The sequence below is a fragment of the Rana temporaria genome, chromosome 1, assembly GCF_905171775.1.
Source record: "Rana temporaria chromosome 1, aRanTem1.1, whole genome shotgun sequence".
In the NCBI taxonomy this organism is placed as follows: domain Eukaryota; kingdom Metazoa; phylum Chordata; class Amphibia; order Anura; family Ranidae; genus Rana; species Rana temporaria.
Genome location: NC_053489.1, coordinates 653,238,140 through 653,254,083, shown reverse-complemented (window position 1 = coordinate 653,254,083; position 15,944 = coordinate 653,238,140).

Sequence of the window (15,944 nt, the reverse complement as noted above, 5' to 3'; positions counted from 1 at the left end):
TAGGGGGACCCCCTACGTCAATTTTGCGGCGGAGGGGGGTCTCCTTACAACCCATAACAGACCTAAGGGCCTGGTATGCTCCTGAGGGGGAACCCATGCCGTTTTTTTCATTGAAAATTGGCATGGAGTTCTCCCTCGGGAATGCATACCAAATGCCGTCGCTTGAATGGGCCTTTACAAGGTGTGACTAACTTTACACCTTGTAAAAGCAGCCCTAGTTTTACACCAGGCAAACTAACACTTACGGCGAAAAAACTAGGTACAAAAGCTTTGAGGATCGCCCTAAGTGCTAATTTGCATACTAACAGAGGCATTTCGACTCGAAATGCCCCCAGTGGCGGATGCGGTACTGCATCCTAAGATCCGGCAGTGTAAGTCCCTTACAGATGTCGGATCTTCTGCCTAACTTAGGAAAACTGCTTCTGAGGATCAGTTCCAAAGTTAGAACCAGAGATACGACGGCTTACGCCGGAGTATCTCTTTTGTGGATTTGCCCCTAGATTCTTATAGTAAAGCCCCTTTGTCTAGTAAATTTAGGCCTAGCATTGCCCATTAACCCCTTCCCACCGGCTTCATATGCAGGGAGAGCGTACATGGACGTCCAACCATGATTGCTCTGCCCACACGCCCTCTTTGGGCTTAGCTGATCACAGATCGGGGTAAAGGGCAATTCACAGTGGTCCTTTACCATGTGATCAGCTGTGTCCAACGACAGCTGATCACAGAAGTAAACAAAAGCCGGTTATCGGCAGCGTGAGGAGAGAAAAAGAGAGATGATAAAAAAGGGCATTGGCAATAATAATCAGGGCACTGATTATCAGTGCAGTCCCAACACAGTGCCCACCAGTGCTGCCAATCAGTGCCCATCAGTGCCTCCCCATCAGTGCTGCCTCATCAGTGCAGTCTATCAGTGCCCATCAGTGCAGCCTTATCAGTGCACATAAGTGAAGGAGAAAAATGACCTATTTGCAAAATTTATTAAAGCAGGGGTCCACCCCAAAAAATGTTTTAACATTACATTCAGGCGAGTTGACATAATGACATTAGGCTGTTTTTTTTTTTTTTTTAATCCTTGCCGTACATACCGTTTTATCTACATTTTCACGGCGGCTTCCGGGTATGTAATCTGCGGGACTGGGCGTTCCTAATTGATTGACATGCTTCCGACCGGCGCATACAGCGCGTCACGAGTTGCCAAAAGAAGCCGGACTGCGAGTCGGCTCTATACGGCGCCTGCGCACCGACGTTCGGCTTCTTTCGGCAACTCGTGATGCGCTGTATGCGCCGGTCGGAAGCATGTCAATCAATTAGGATTACATACCCGGAAGCCGCGGTGAAAATGTAGATAAAACGGTATGTACGGCAAGGATTTAAAAAAAAAAACAGCCTAATGTCATTATGTCAACTTGCCTGAATGTAATGTTAAAAAAAAAATTTGGGGTGAACCCCCACTTTAACAAACTATAAAATTTATTTTAATTTTTTCTGTCATTTTTCCTTTGTTTAGAAAAAAAAAAAACAGTGGTGAATAAATACCACCACAAGAAAAGCTCTATTTGTGTGAAAAAATGATAACAATTTCTTATTGGTGAAGTGTTGCATGACCGCAATTGTCATTCAACATTTGACAACTGAAAGGTGAAATTGGCCTGGTCAGGAAGGGGGTAAAAGTGCCCAGTAGGCAAGTGGTTAAAATTGCTCCGCTGCTGGCCAACCTTACAGCACCAGCTCCAGAATGCCAGAGTCATGTTGCAGTCTCTTAATTGTTTTAAAAAGAATTTATTTATTCTTTTTTTCTAGTACATTTTGCCCACTGTCCTGCTGCTGGTCAATTTCACTCTGCTGTATCATCTGCTGTGTCTTAATACTTCATGGGAGCTGGATAGAAATGGGCCAGCGGAAGAATAAATACAATGCAATTAACCCAGATATCTTTAAGGATAGACTCAGCATGTACTGCAGTACCAAAGGCATAAACAGTAGCTCTCGGACTGAGAATTTACGCCCCAAGTGACTGTGGGGGGGATTAACAATAGATAAGGCAGGCTAGTTCACTTAAGGGCTTTTTAGACAGGAGGCTTGGGCCTGTGAGTTTGATACTCTATCAGCAACTTCTCCCAGGTATTCAACAAGATCTGAACAGTCCTGTACTTCTGCCGGCACAGTTGGGGCCCTTTAACGTTGGCACACAAAAGCAGTGCAATGTTTCCAGGGTGTGAAGTACAAAAACAGTGGAAAATTTGACTCAGTAGGTCAGTGGGTATGCCCCTTTAAGGTGGCTAAGTAAAATAAACACATTCAAAGAAAGGGGAACGCAATGTGGAGAGAGGATTGGGAGGAGATAATGTTAGGGTATTATGAAGCAAGTAGTGGTGCACAAAGAGTAATCAAAATCAGCAGTCTGGAGAAATGGCAGCTTTGTTGGCTGTCTCTGTTATTAGCTGCTAGTCTCAGTTGAAAATAACAGTAAGTATGTTTAGCTTCTAATGGGGTGCAGTATCAATGGAGGATAATGGTCCTCCCTCGGACCTGAGCTGCAAACAAGGGTTAACTGTTGGTTATGGATGCTGTGGGGGATCAGGGATCCTCTCACTAGATCCCTCTGCGGCAGTCCACAGGCAACAGAGAATTGTCTGTTAGGTGGGGGGGGGGCACCTTAAGCAGCAATGCAGAGGCGGCAATCTGGATGAAAGTGGCTTGAGCACTAGATGATGGGTGCTAAATCACTGACTACCTCCACAGCTCAGCACTCAGCTCAGCAGTCTGCCCCTTGGCTCTGATTTAGCCCCTGTCAGGTGCAGTCCAGTCTGGCCTGGTTCAACACAGTACAGAACGGCTACCAAAGACCTTCCCAGTTGGTGCATCTCTCCTCAACTTCCCGACTCATTCCTGGGCTTGTGCTTTTATATCATCCCTCCCCTTTCTGTGACCTGTGGGCCTTGTAGTCATGACCCCAACTTTACTGTGTTCCAGATCCTCCTTCAAGACTACATCTCCCAGACTGCTCTGGGCACTTGTGTTAGAAGTTGGACTAGGCAGACACACTGCCATCTTGTGGGCAAGTAGAGTTCTGCATCTCAATGACAATGCCCAGTGTAGTAGAATTGTATTATAATCATGTCCAGTGGTTGGTCATGTTGGAGGTGTAGTGGTCTATGTAGAGTGTAATAGAAATGTATTATGATCATGTCCAGTGGTCGATCATGTTGGAAGTGTAGTATTCTAGGTGTAGGGGCAGATCCACAAAGAAAGTATGCCGGCGTATCTATTGATACGCCGGCGTACTTTCAAAATTCCTGCCTCGTATCTTTGTTTTGAATCCTCAAAACAAGATACGACAGCATCTGGGTTAGATCCGACAGGCGTACGTCTTTGTATGCCTTCGGATCTTAGATGCAATTCTTCGGCGTCCGCTGGGTGGCGTTCCCATCGTATTCCGCGTCTAGTATGCAAATTAGCTATTTCCGACGATCCACGAACGTACGAGCAGCCGTCGCATTCTTTTACGTCGTTTCCGTTCGGCTTTTTTCGGCGTATAGTTAAAGCTGCTATGTGGTGGCGTACGCAATGTTAAGTATGGCCGTCGTTCCCGCGTCGAATTTTAAAATTTTTATTTTGTTTGCGTAAGTCGTCCGTTAATGGGGCTGGACGCCATTTACGTTCACGTCAAAACCAATGACGTCCTTGCGACGTCATTTGGAGCAATGCACCCTGTGAGTTTTGACAGATGGGGCATGCGCAGTTAAATGAAACATGCCCCCTACTTGCCGCATTTGAATTCTGCGCCGTTACGCAGCGAGAGATACACTACGCCGCCGTAACTTACGGCGCAAATTCTTTCTGGATTCGAACCAAAGCCAGGTAAGTTACGGCGGCATAGCGTATCTCTGATACGCTGCGCCGGTGCAGATCTATGTGGATCTGCCCCATAGGATGTAATAAAATGTATTATGATCATGTCCAGTGTAGTGTTCTATGTATGGAGTGTAATAGAATTGTATTATGATCATGTCCAGTGGTGGGTCATGTTGGAGGTGTAGTATTCTATGTATGGAGTGTAAAAGGAATTGTATTATGATCATGTCCAGTGGTGGGTCATGTTGAAGGGTAAAGTAGTGGTCTATGTTTGGAGTGTAATAGAATTGTATTATGATCATGTCCAGTGGTGGGTCATGTTGGAGGTGTAGTGGTCTATGTATGAAACTTAATAAAATTGTATTATGATGATGTCCAGTGGTGGGTCATGTTGGAGGTGTAGTGGTCTATGTATGGAGTGTAAAAGGAATTGTATTATGATGATGTCCAGTGGTGGGTCATGTTGGAGGTGTAGTATTCTATGTATGGAGTGTAAAAGGAATTGTATTATGATCATGTCCAGTGGTGGGTCATGTTGGAGGTGTAGTGGTCTATGTATGAAACGTAATAAAATTGTATTATGATCATGTCCAGTGGTGAGTCATGTTGGGTGTGTGCCCTTGGAGGAAGTCTGCTATTGGACGAAACGGCGTAGGGAGGAGCGGCGTGCTGACGTCACCATTTGTGTACCTTCACTGCCATCCCGAAAGAACGAGCGGTACGAGAGAGCCGGCCGGCTAAAAAACGTTAACAACAAATGCCCATTGTTTTCTGCTAAAATGTGAGATAGCAGATTAGAGATAGGAGGTGGAGGCTTTCTTCTATTCTGTTAAACAGACACGGTTTCCTGCAATTTGCATTTGAATTTGCACGGAGATTGAACATCTTATGAACTTTTTTTTTTGGGATTCATTACATGTGTTTTTGCACATGTCACTGTACTCATGTTTTCTTTCACATGAACTTTTGATCATCACTATTTGTATGGATGTCATGCACTTATCAGCATTGTATGTAATATTACTTATGTTGGCATATTGATCACCATATTTGATCCACTGTTCGCGCAGCACAGTTTAATTTTTATTTATATGTGTAATATTCTATGTCTAGACTGTAAAAGAATTGTATTATGATCATGTCCAGTGGTCGGCCATGTTGGGGGTGTAATGTTCTATGTATAGATGTGATATAGTTATGTTTTAATCTTTTCCATTAATCAAGTTATAATAGGGTTAAAAGGTTCTGTTCCAGAATGTAATAAAACATCATTATAATTTGTAATATGAATATGTTCTTTACATCTATTAAAATATAATGCATTTTGGATGGAATTCTTTGTAAAAATTTCCTTCATAAATTATTTTTTATCTCTTGGCAGATGAATATTTAATTTGTTCATTCCAAATCATAATTGTAGCCGATGCTCACACCAGCATTACAGTAGGTTATGGATAATACCTCTACCAGCATGATACAAAGTTACCTGGTGTCTCCCAGCCAGCTGACACATACAGAGACCTGGAGAGGTATTACGAGGACATTTGCTAATGTTACCTGTAATCACTTCTGTTTAATATATCTTGTGCAGATTTCCATGTTGGACGCGTGAACGCTGTAGCTATCCACAAGTTCTGCCAGATGTTTTGTATCGTATCAATTTATGAATGTATTTTCTGGCCAGAAGACTGCAGGATTTATTGACTTTCCAGACGTCCAAGACTTTTTCTTTCTGGATCAGCATAATCCGACATGTTGATTGCATACAAGAGATACATTTCATAAACGGATTCTCCTGTGCAAAATAATATTAAAGTGTACCTATAAACAGATATATATTTCATGATTATATTGTACAAAAGAGGCTTTGACCACCACTCCACCGACCACTTATAATAAATTGACCAGACATGACACTAACTGGAGTTTAATTGGCCATAGCAGCTTTTTATTAACCACATATAAATAACATATTAAACATATGAACACACAGACAGTATTCAAGGGGTCCCAAGGTCCTTGTGGGCATGCACTATAAGTACCTGCTTAACCACCATGTTTATGCCTCCAGCTTCAGAAACACAGACTCAGAGACAAACCAACATCACAGGTACCACCAACCACAATAATGGGAGCCAGACCCCTACAAATGTACCCTTTTCCCCCTAATCATAACACATCCAAGGACCTCGTGCCCCACAAGCCGCTATGACAGAAGTGCCCCAGCTCTGTTACTTGAAAAATACAAAACAAAGACCAAAACAACCGCAAAAAACTTTCACCCTAATGGAGGGAGGGTGGGAAGTTGTCCCATCCAGGCTCTCTTCTGACTGAACTCCTCCTAAACCCTTCCCACATTCAGGGCCGGATTCCAGACAAGGCCAACAAGGCCAGGCCTCGGGCGGCAGTGGGTGCAGGGGCGGCACTGCAGCTGAGAGGAGAGGACACTTTCATTTCCGGAGTCCCCCCCGTCATGTCACAGATGGTGAGAGGAGAGAAAACAGAGGGAAGAGGAGGCCATCTCAATGTAATTTTCGGCAGCAGCACCCCCCAATGATCAATGTCATTTTTGGCAGCAACATCATCCCCGGTTCTCAATGTCAAATTTGGCAGCAGCACCACCCCTGCTTCCCAGTGTCCTGCCGAAAAAGTCCCCCGGCGAATAATGTTCCCCCTGTACTGCGCAGGCGGGGGCGGCATTGAAGGACCCGGCCTTGAGGCGCCAAAGGGAGTAAATCCGGGCCTGCCCACATTCCTACTCCTAAAACCTCAACTGCTCCCACCTTTCTACCAATCCGGTGAGTACAACCTTCCTCCCTTTACCTTTATCTCAGCATGACTCTTCCTATGCTCAAACCTCTTCTTACCCAGTCCTGTTCACTGATGAGTGCAACCAGAGCTGTTTGAAGGAATTTGGGGGCCCCGAGCAAAATGGACATGGAGGCCCCCCAACCCCCTTCCCCCCCCCCCCCCCCCCCCCGCGCACGCACAGCCTACAGGAACCACAGCATAGCGATACAGTTTAAGTTCACCCACACTTTATATATTTGTATATATGTATATGATTTTTTTTACTCCCCCCTATGTTCTTTCTACTCCCCACCTCCCTCCCTGTGTCCTTCTTACTCCCCCCTCCCCCTCCCTGTGTCCTTCTTACTCCCCTCCCCCTCCCTATGTTCTTTTTACTCCCCCCTCCCCATGTTTTTTTACTCCCCCCTCTCCCTCCCTATGTTTTTTTTTTACTCCCCCATGTTCCTTTTACTCCCCCCTCTCTCCCTATGTTCTTTTTACTCCCCCCCCACCGTACCGCGAGGCAGGAGATTCAGTTTCCTTTTCCTGGCCGGACTAAAAGGAACTGAGCACTCAGTGTGCCGGACTGACAGGAGGAAGGAAGAGGAGCTCCGCCATGCTATAGGGAAGGGGAAGAAGTGACGAGAGAGGCAGCATAGCTGCAGCTGCCTGAGGCAGCGTAACTCCTTTGAGAATCTGGGCCACTGTGCGTAATAATTTGGAACAGTGCATTGTACGTTTTTTATTTTGAAAAAAAAAAACTGTTATCATTAGGAGGTTTGTTCAATAAAATTTGAATTGTACTCTTAACCACTTCAGCCCCGGACCATTTTGCTGGTCAAAGACCAGGCCACTTTTTGCGATTCGGCACTGCGTCGCTTTAACTGACAATTGCGCGGTCGTGCGTCGTGGCTCCCAAACAAGATTGACGTCCTTTTTTTCCCACAAATAGAGATTTCTTTTGGTGGTATTTGATCATCTCTGCGGTTTTTATTTTTTGTGCTATAAACAAAAATAGAGCGACAATTTTGAAAAAAAAATGCAATATTTTTTACTTTTTGCTATAATAAATATCCCCAAAAATGTATAAAAAAAATGTTTAGGCCGATACGTATTCTTCTACATATTTTTGGTAAAAAAATTGCAATAAACATTTTAAAGTTATGGCGTCTTCAAAATAGGGGATAGTTTTATGGCATTTTTATTAATATATATATATTTTTTTCAAATAACAATTTTTCTTTAATTTAACACAGGTCAGCATTGTGGTACAGTAGATATAAAAAGATAAAAACACTTTCAGCATAGCAGCAAAAAAAACAGTGCATATTAGGATACAGTACTTCACAAAGCAGACTGCAGGGGGAGCTTACTAAATCGTTAGACCACAGACAGAGTCTGCTGAAAACTATAGTCAAATTCACAATAAAAAATAATAAAATGAAAAGAGAGAGAGAGAGAGAGATAGAGAGAAGAAGAGAAAGAGAAAAAAAAAAAGGGGGGGGGAGAATAGAGAAGAAACTGGAGATGGTAGAGAAGTGATGGAGGGGGGGGGGGGTTCGACCGGCAGCTTAGGGCGGATCCTCACGGCGGTGCCACTCTTCCCAGACCATATCATGCATTTCCAATCTATCCTGCAGCCTGGCTGTGATTTTCTCCATCAACTCTATATCCTTTATACGTGAGTACAGAGCCTCCTGTGAGGGAGGGGATTGTCGCTTCCAGTGGAGAGCAACCAGGCATCTCGCAGCCGTCAAAACATGTCTAAGTAGTTTTTTGGAGCACTTTGGGATCTGCAGAGGTGACACTACTAGTAAAAATAGTTTTGGGGTCTTGAGGACCGGTACCCCCATAAGATGGGTCAGCAATAACTGTGTATCTATCCAAATTGGTACTATCTTGGGGAAGGTCCAGTATATATGGTATAGGGTCCCCTTGGCTCCCTGACAGCGCCAACACCTATCTGAGCTGGAGGGATAGATAGCGTAGAGCACATCTGGTGTCATGTACCAAAAATAGAGAATTTTGTATGTGTTCTCCTTGTAGAGCATGCAGAAGGAACTTTTTGCTGCCTGAGACCAGATCGTTCGCCACGTCACCTCTGGGATCTCTTCCCCTAGTACTTTCCCCCAGCGGAGCATGTATGCATGCTTACCCTGAGTGGGGAAGGAGCGGGAGTTCAGCAGCTGGTACATGTCTGATATCAGACCTCTGCGAGCAGAGCCCTCTAGTACCAGCCTTTCGAAGGGGGTTGGCGCCGAGATTGGAGATTCGGGGCAAAGGATTGAGCAAAGTGTCGTATCTGCAAATACCCATAAAACACCTGGCGAGGCAGATCAAATTGTTTTTGTAGATCAGAGATCGAGAGCAGCTTGCGTGCAATAGGGTCCACCAAGTGGCCTGTCATGGTCTTACCTCTTGCTGGCTTCTTTCATCTGACATGTGCTGGCGGCCATGTTGGTTTCTGGGCTTCTTATAACTTACCACACCCTGCGGCTCCTCCTTCCCACTGGGAGGAGCTGGATGCCTTGCACATATATAGGAGGTCTGTTGCTTCATTTCCCTGCTTGGTCCTCTTGTATTCACATGCTCCTGAGATTGTGCTGCTGCTTTTGGTTGACGACCGGCTTCCACGGACTACCCTTCTGGCTCCTGATCCCTGGCTTCGTTCGGACTACCCTTCTGGCTCCTGATCCCTGGCTTCATTCGGACTATCCTTCTGGCTCCTGATCCTTGGCTCCGGTGGAAGACTCTGCACTGTTTGATCATGCGTTTGGACTTTTATCTTGCTGTTTGGTTTTCAATAAAGCCTTCCTATTTTCATTTATCTATTGTTGTACGTCTGATTTATGCTTCCGTGATATTAGGACCAAGCCATGAATTCTGACGGTACAGGGCCACCTTCGCTACCCATGCTGGTTGCCAGACTTGATCAGCAGGATCACCTGCTGGGTCAGTTCGCTCAGGCGTTGCAAACCCTGCTTGCACGCACGGCTCATCTCGCTCCCATTGCCGATAGGCCGGTTGTCGTTCCTGGGTCCGCTCCTACTGCCGCTCCGGTTGTTGCGCCAGAGTCTACCCCGACACCTGTTGCGTCTGCGGTGTCTCGGGGTATGACCGGTTCTGCCCCCCTTCCGCAGCGCTTTGGGGGAGAGCCAACTCAGTGCCGAGGTTTCCTTAACCAAGTGGGCATTTATTTTGAGTTGCTGCCACATGCCTTTCCTACTGAGAGATCTAAGGTGGGCTTCTTGATCTCGCTGCTCTCGGACAAGGCCTTGGCCTGGGCCAGCCCTTTATGGGAGAACAACAATCCGGTGGTTGCCGAGTTTTCCGGTTTTGTTGCTTCTCTTCGGAAGGTATTCGATGTACCGGCTCGCTCTGCCTCTGCTGCGAAGCTCCTTATGTCCGTCAGACAGGGTTCACGATCGGTAGCCGAATACGCCATTGAGTTTCGTACCCTGGCAGCAGAGGTGGGCTGGAATAATGAGGCTCTGGTCGCTGCTTTCTCCCATGGTCTCTCAGATGCCTTGAAGGATGAGGTTGCAGCTAAGGACCTACCAGTGGAGCTCGAGGCTCTTATTTCTTTCCTGATATTGATTGACACCAGACTCAGGGAGAGACCTTCCTTTAAGGAGAGCCTGCGGAGGTCTCCTAACAGATTGGCGCCTACGTTTGCTGTCCCACCCGTGCCTCCCTCTCCTCCCACGCCTCCTGGAGTTGACATGTCTGGGGGTGAACCCATGCAGCTGGGGTTTGCTCGCCTGTCCGAGGGGGAGAGGGCACTCCGGAGACGCGAGGGTCGATGCATGTACTGTGGTCTCGGTGGGCATTTTCGGTTGGCATGTCCGAACCGTCCGGGAAACGCTCGCACCTGAGATCCTGTCGGGGGCAGATCTTGGGTGGAGTCTCTTCGTCCCCGGTTTCCCGTGCTGATAAACCACTGATCACTGTTGTTCTCTCCTGGGTCGGGGGCTCGGTGACGACCCAGGCGTTGGTGGACTCTGGTGCTGGTGGATTTTTCATTGATAGTAAGTTCGCTGCCGCCAACTCCATTCCTCTGCAGGCTCGAGTTTCCCCGCTGGTTCTCGAGGCGATAGACGGCAGACCCCTCCAGCCGTCACACGTGACTCATGAGACCCTTCCAGTGGGGATAGCCATTGGGGCCGTTCACAGGGAGTCGGCCTGCCTTCAGGTCATTTCGTCTCCACACTACTCGGTGGTCTTGGGGTACCCCTGGCTCCAGAAGCATAATCCGACTTTCGATTGGAGATCGGCCGAGATCCTCTCGTGGTCACCACAGTGTGGGGCTAGTTGCATCCATGGGCCTGTCAAGTTGTTGTGTACCTCCTGTTGCCTCCTGAATACGAGGGGTACCGGGATGTATTCGATAAGGTGCGCGCTGTTGCCCTGCCTCCGCACCGCCCATACGATTGTGCCATAGTGTTACAACCTGGTGCCGTTCCTCCTCGTGGCAGGGTCTATCCACTGTCGGTTGTGGAGAATGAGGCCATGGAGGAGTACGTGAAGGAGGCGCTTTCCCGTGGTCACATTTGCAAATTCTCGTCCCCGGCAGGGGCTGGATTTTTCTTTGTGAAAAAGAGGGGCGGAGAGTTAAGGCCTTGCATCGACTATAGGGGTCTTAATCGCATCACGATCAAGAATGCATACCCGATACCCTTGATTTCCGAGTTGTTTGATCGCCTGAAAGGGGCCATGGTCTTTACTAAACTCGACCTGAGGGCGGCATATAACCTGGTAAGGATCAAGGCTGGTGACGAGTGGAAGACCGCGTTCAACACCAGGACCGGTCATTATGAATCCTTGGTTATGCCCTTTGGGTTGTGCAATGCGCCCGCAGTCTTTCAGGAATTCATCAACGATGTTTTCCGTGACCTGTTGCAGCAATGTGTGGTGGTCTATTTGGATGACATCTTGGTATATTCTGAATCCATGGAGGCCCACATTCTGGATGTCAAGCGAGTGTTGCAACAGTTACGAGAGAACAAGCTGTTCGGTAAGCTTGAGAAATGCGAATTTCACCGGTCCCAGGTAACCTTCTTAGGTTACATAATTTCCGCTGAGGGGTTCTCCATGGACCCTGAGAAGGTTTCGGCTGTCTTACAGTGGCCCCAGCCCAGTGGTCTTCGTTCCCTGCAGCGCTTTTTGGGCTTCGCCAATTATTATTGGAAGTTCATCAGGGACTTCTCCATGCTGGCCAAGCCTCTCACGGATCTGACCAGGAAGGGCAGTAATTCCCAGGTCTGGCCGCCCGAGCCCATCCGGGCTTTTGAGGCTCTAAAATCTGCCTTTGTGTCGGCTCCAATACTGTCTCATCCCAACCCTGGGTTGCCCTTTGTTCTCGAGGTGGACGCGTCTGAGACGGGAGTAGGCGCCCTTCTGTCTCAGCGTCGAACTCCCAGAAACTGTCTCCCGCGGAGTGCAACTACCAGATTGGTGACAGAGAGTTGTTGGCCATCGTGCAGGCTCTCAAGGAGTGGAGGCATTTGCTCGAGGGTTCGGTGGTTCCGGTTCTCATCCTGACGGACCACAAGAATCTGACTTACCTTTCTGAGGCCAAGAGATTGACACCACGTCAGGCCAGATGGGCTCTGTTCCTGTCACGTTTTAATTACGTGGTCTCTTACCTACCCGGTTCCTAGAACGTCAGGGCGGATGCCTTATCACGTCAATACTCCGAGCTGTCCAGGGAGGAATCGATACCGACTTCGGTCATACCTCCTAATCAGATCCTGGCCGCCATTCGCACCAGCCTGACCTCTCCCCTTGGAGAGCAGATTTTGGCGGCCCAATCTGGTGCTCCCTCTGGGAGACCCAACGGCAGATGTTTTGTGCCTGAGGAGTTGCGCACTCGGTTGTTGCGAACCTACCATAACTCCAAGACCGCGGGGCATCCTGGAAAGAATCAGCTGTCCTGGGCTGTTTCACGTTTGTTCTGGTGGCCTTCTCTACGTTCTGACATCGCCGCATATGTAGCGGCATGCTCTGTTTGTGCCCAGAGTAAATCCCCTCGGCACCTTCCGTTGGGCCTTCTGCAACCCATCGCTACCGGGGAGCGCCCATGGTCACACCTTGGGATGGACTTCATTGTGGACCTTCCTGCATCCCGAGGCCATACGGTCATTCTCATGATTGTGGATCGGTTTTCCAAAATGTGCCACTGTGTTCCTCTCAAGAAATTACCCTCTGCACAAGAGTTGGCCACGGTTTTCGCCAGGGAGGTCTTCCAGTTGCACGGTTTCCCAAGGAGATAGTGTCGGATCGGGGGAGTCAGTTTGTGTCCAGGTTCTGGCGCGCCTTTTTCTCCCAGTTGGGGATTCATCTCTCCTTCTCCTCGGCCTACCACCCTCAGTCCAATGGGGCCGCAGAACGATCCAATCAGGCCCTGGAGCAATTCCTTCGTTGCTATGTCTCCGATCATCAAGACAATTGGGTTGACCTTCTGCCTTGGGCTGAGTTTGCCAGGAACACGGCGGTGAACTCTTCCTCTGGGATGTCTCCCTTCTTGGCCAATTATGGGTTCCAACCTGCCGTGTTACCGGAGTCATTCTCTCCCCAAGATATTCCGGCTGTGGAGGATCACCTTTCCGCTCTACGTGCTTCTTGGATACAGATCCAGAGGTCCCTTGAGGTCTCTGCGCAGCGCCAGAAACTCCAGGCTGATCGCAGACGGGCGCCTGCTCCTTCCTACCAGGTCGGAGACCGTGTATGGTTGTCCACTCGCAACCTCAACCTTCGAGTGCCCACTCCCAAGCTGGCTCCTCGCTTTGTTGGTCCCTTCTGAGTGCTTCGCAGGGTAAACCCGGTTGCCTATGCCCTTGCGCTCCCACCTGGCATGCGGATCTCCAACATGTTTCACGTTTCCCTGTTGAAACCACTCGGTTCCTTGGCCTCGTCCGGTCCAGGTGGGCGATCATGAGGAATATGAGGTGAGCGATATCCTGGACTCACGCTTGGTTCGTGGTCGGGTGCAGTTTTTGGTCCACTGGCGTGGTTATGGTCCAGAGGAGCGTTCCTGGGTTCCATCCGCAGATGTCCATGCTCCTGCCTTGCTCCGAGACTTCCATGCGCGCTTCCCCCAGAAACCGTTTTTTGCGCCGCGGAGGAGGGGCCCTTGAGGGGGAGGTACTGTCATGGTCTTACCTCTTGCTGGCTTCTTTCATCTGACATGTGCTGGCGGCCATGTTGGTTTCTGGGCTTCTTATAACTTACCACACCCTGCGGCTCCTCCTTCCCACTGGGAGGAGCTGGATGCCTTGCACATATATAGGAGGTCTGTTGCTTCATTTCCCTGCTTGGTCCTCTTGTATTCACATGCTCCTGAGATTGTGCTGCTGCTTTTGGTTACCGACCGGCTTCCACGGACTACCCTTCTGGCTCCTGATCCCTGGCTTCGTTTGGACTACCCTTCTGGCTCCTGATCCCTGGCTTCGTTCGGACTATCCTTCTGGCTCCTGATCCTTGGCTCCGGTGGAAGACTCTGCACTGTTTGATCATCCGTTTGGACTTTTGCCTTGCTGTTTGGTTTTCAATAAAGCCTTCCTATTTTCATTTATCTATTGTTGTACGTCTGATTCATGCTTCCGTGACATGGCCAAAGTGAAACAAGTCTCGTGTCGCCCAGGGCGAAGACATCTGATGGGTTAGACCAGGGGTCTCCAAACATTCTAAACATAGGGCCGGTTTATTGTCCTTCAGACTCTCGAAGGGCCGGACTTTGGCCAGCGGGAGTGAAAATTTTCCTGGCATCAGTGGGACTAAACATCTGGTATTAAGGGGAGGAATAGCGCCCCATTGCTGGTATCATAAGGAGGAATAGTGCCCCATTAATGGTGGCAGTGGGAAAAATGGTGCTCCATTGTCGGTGTCAGATGGCAGAATAGTGTCTCGTATCATTGGGAGGGATAGTGCTCCAAGGGCCGGATAAAGGCAAGCAAAGGGCCGCAGTTTGGAGACCACTGGGTTAGACTATCAGGCAGCCTGGGGTTGTACAGGAAAGAGGTCAAGAGAGATCTCTCTGAGCTCAGGCCATGCGCCTGATGCAATCTACGCCAGAGCGTCCTAAGGTGCAGCATAGGCCCCAGGAGCCGGTCAGGATCTACCCCCGCATTCGCGTTCCAGAGCAGGCTGTTTGGGTGTGTGGGTGCAAGCCAGAGTTTTTCAATTTCAGTCCACTTATTATAGGAGCGTTGGGGAAACCAGGAGGTGATGGCATGCAGCTGAGCTGCCTGGTAGTATTTAAGTAGATCAGGAAACCCCAGACCTCTGTCGGTGCGAGAGGCCGTCAGGACCGTGTGGGGTACTCTATGTCTCCCGTAGTTCCAAACAAAGCGCACCAAGTCCGCCTGGAGTTTTCTCAGGTCTGCATAGGGAATCGGGACAGGTAATGTTTGGAAGAGGTAGAGAAGTCTGGGGAGAATGGTCATCTTCATAGAGGCCACTCTGCCCAGGAGAGAAATGTGGTGAACCCTAATATTTTTTTTTTACTAGTGATGGCAGAAATCTGCGATTTTTATCGTGACTGCGACTTTACGGCAGACACATCGGACACTTTTGACACATTTTTGGGATCATTGTAATTTATACAGCGATCAGACAAAAGGAGATTGGTGGGACTTTAAATTAAGCATGGGGAAGTGCTTCCATCCCGGTTACAGCGAACAAAGAAAGGACGGTGGGACTTTAAATGAAGCAGTTCACAAGCCTGTGAACTGCTTCATTTAAAGTCCCACCGTCCTTTCTTTGTTCTTTATACAGCGATCAGTGCTATATAAATGCACCGATTACTGTGAAAATGACACTGGCAGTGAAGGGGTTAACCACTAGGTGGCGATGAAGGGGTTAAGTGTGCCTAGGGATGTGTTCTAACTGTAGGGGGGATGGGCTATGTGTGACACGACACTGATCACCGCTCCCAATTACAGGAAGCTGTGTACACTGTGTACATGGAGCTCGCGGTGCCGCTTTTTTTTTTTTTTTTTTTAATCAGAAAAATTGTTTATTGTGCCAAAAAATAAAACGAAAAGTCAGATACATGAATATAGGTCAGCATACAGAAAAATATACAGAGCATCATCATATAGATACTAGTACCATACACATGTTAGAACAGTGGCACATAAAGAGTACAAAAACCATTATTGTCAATAGCACAATTAACACGGTGTCGGGTAGGCGAGAACCGCCTCACCCCCCCACACAATCAGACACTTGGCCAACGGGCCATGCCCAAAATTCCGCGTTCCACACTCTGCCCAAATAATCATAGCAACTGCCTGTCC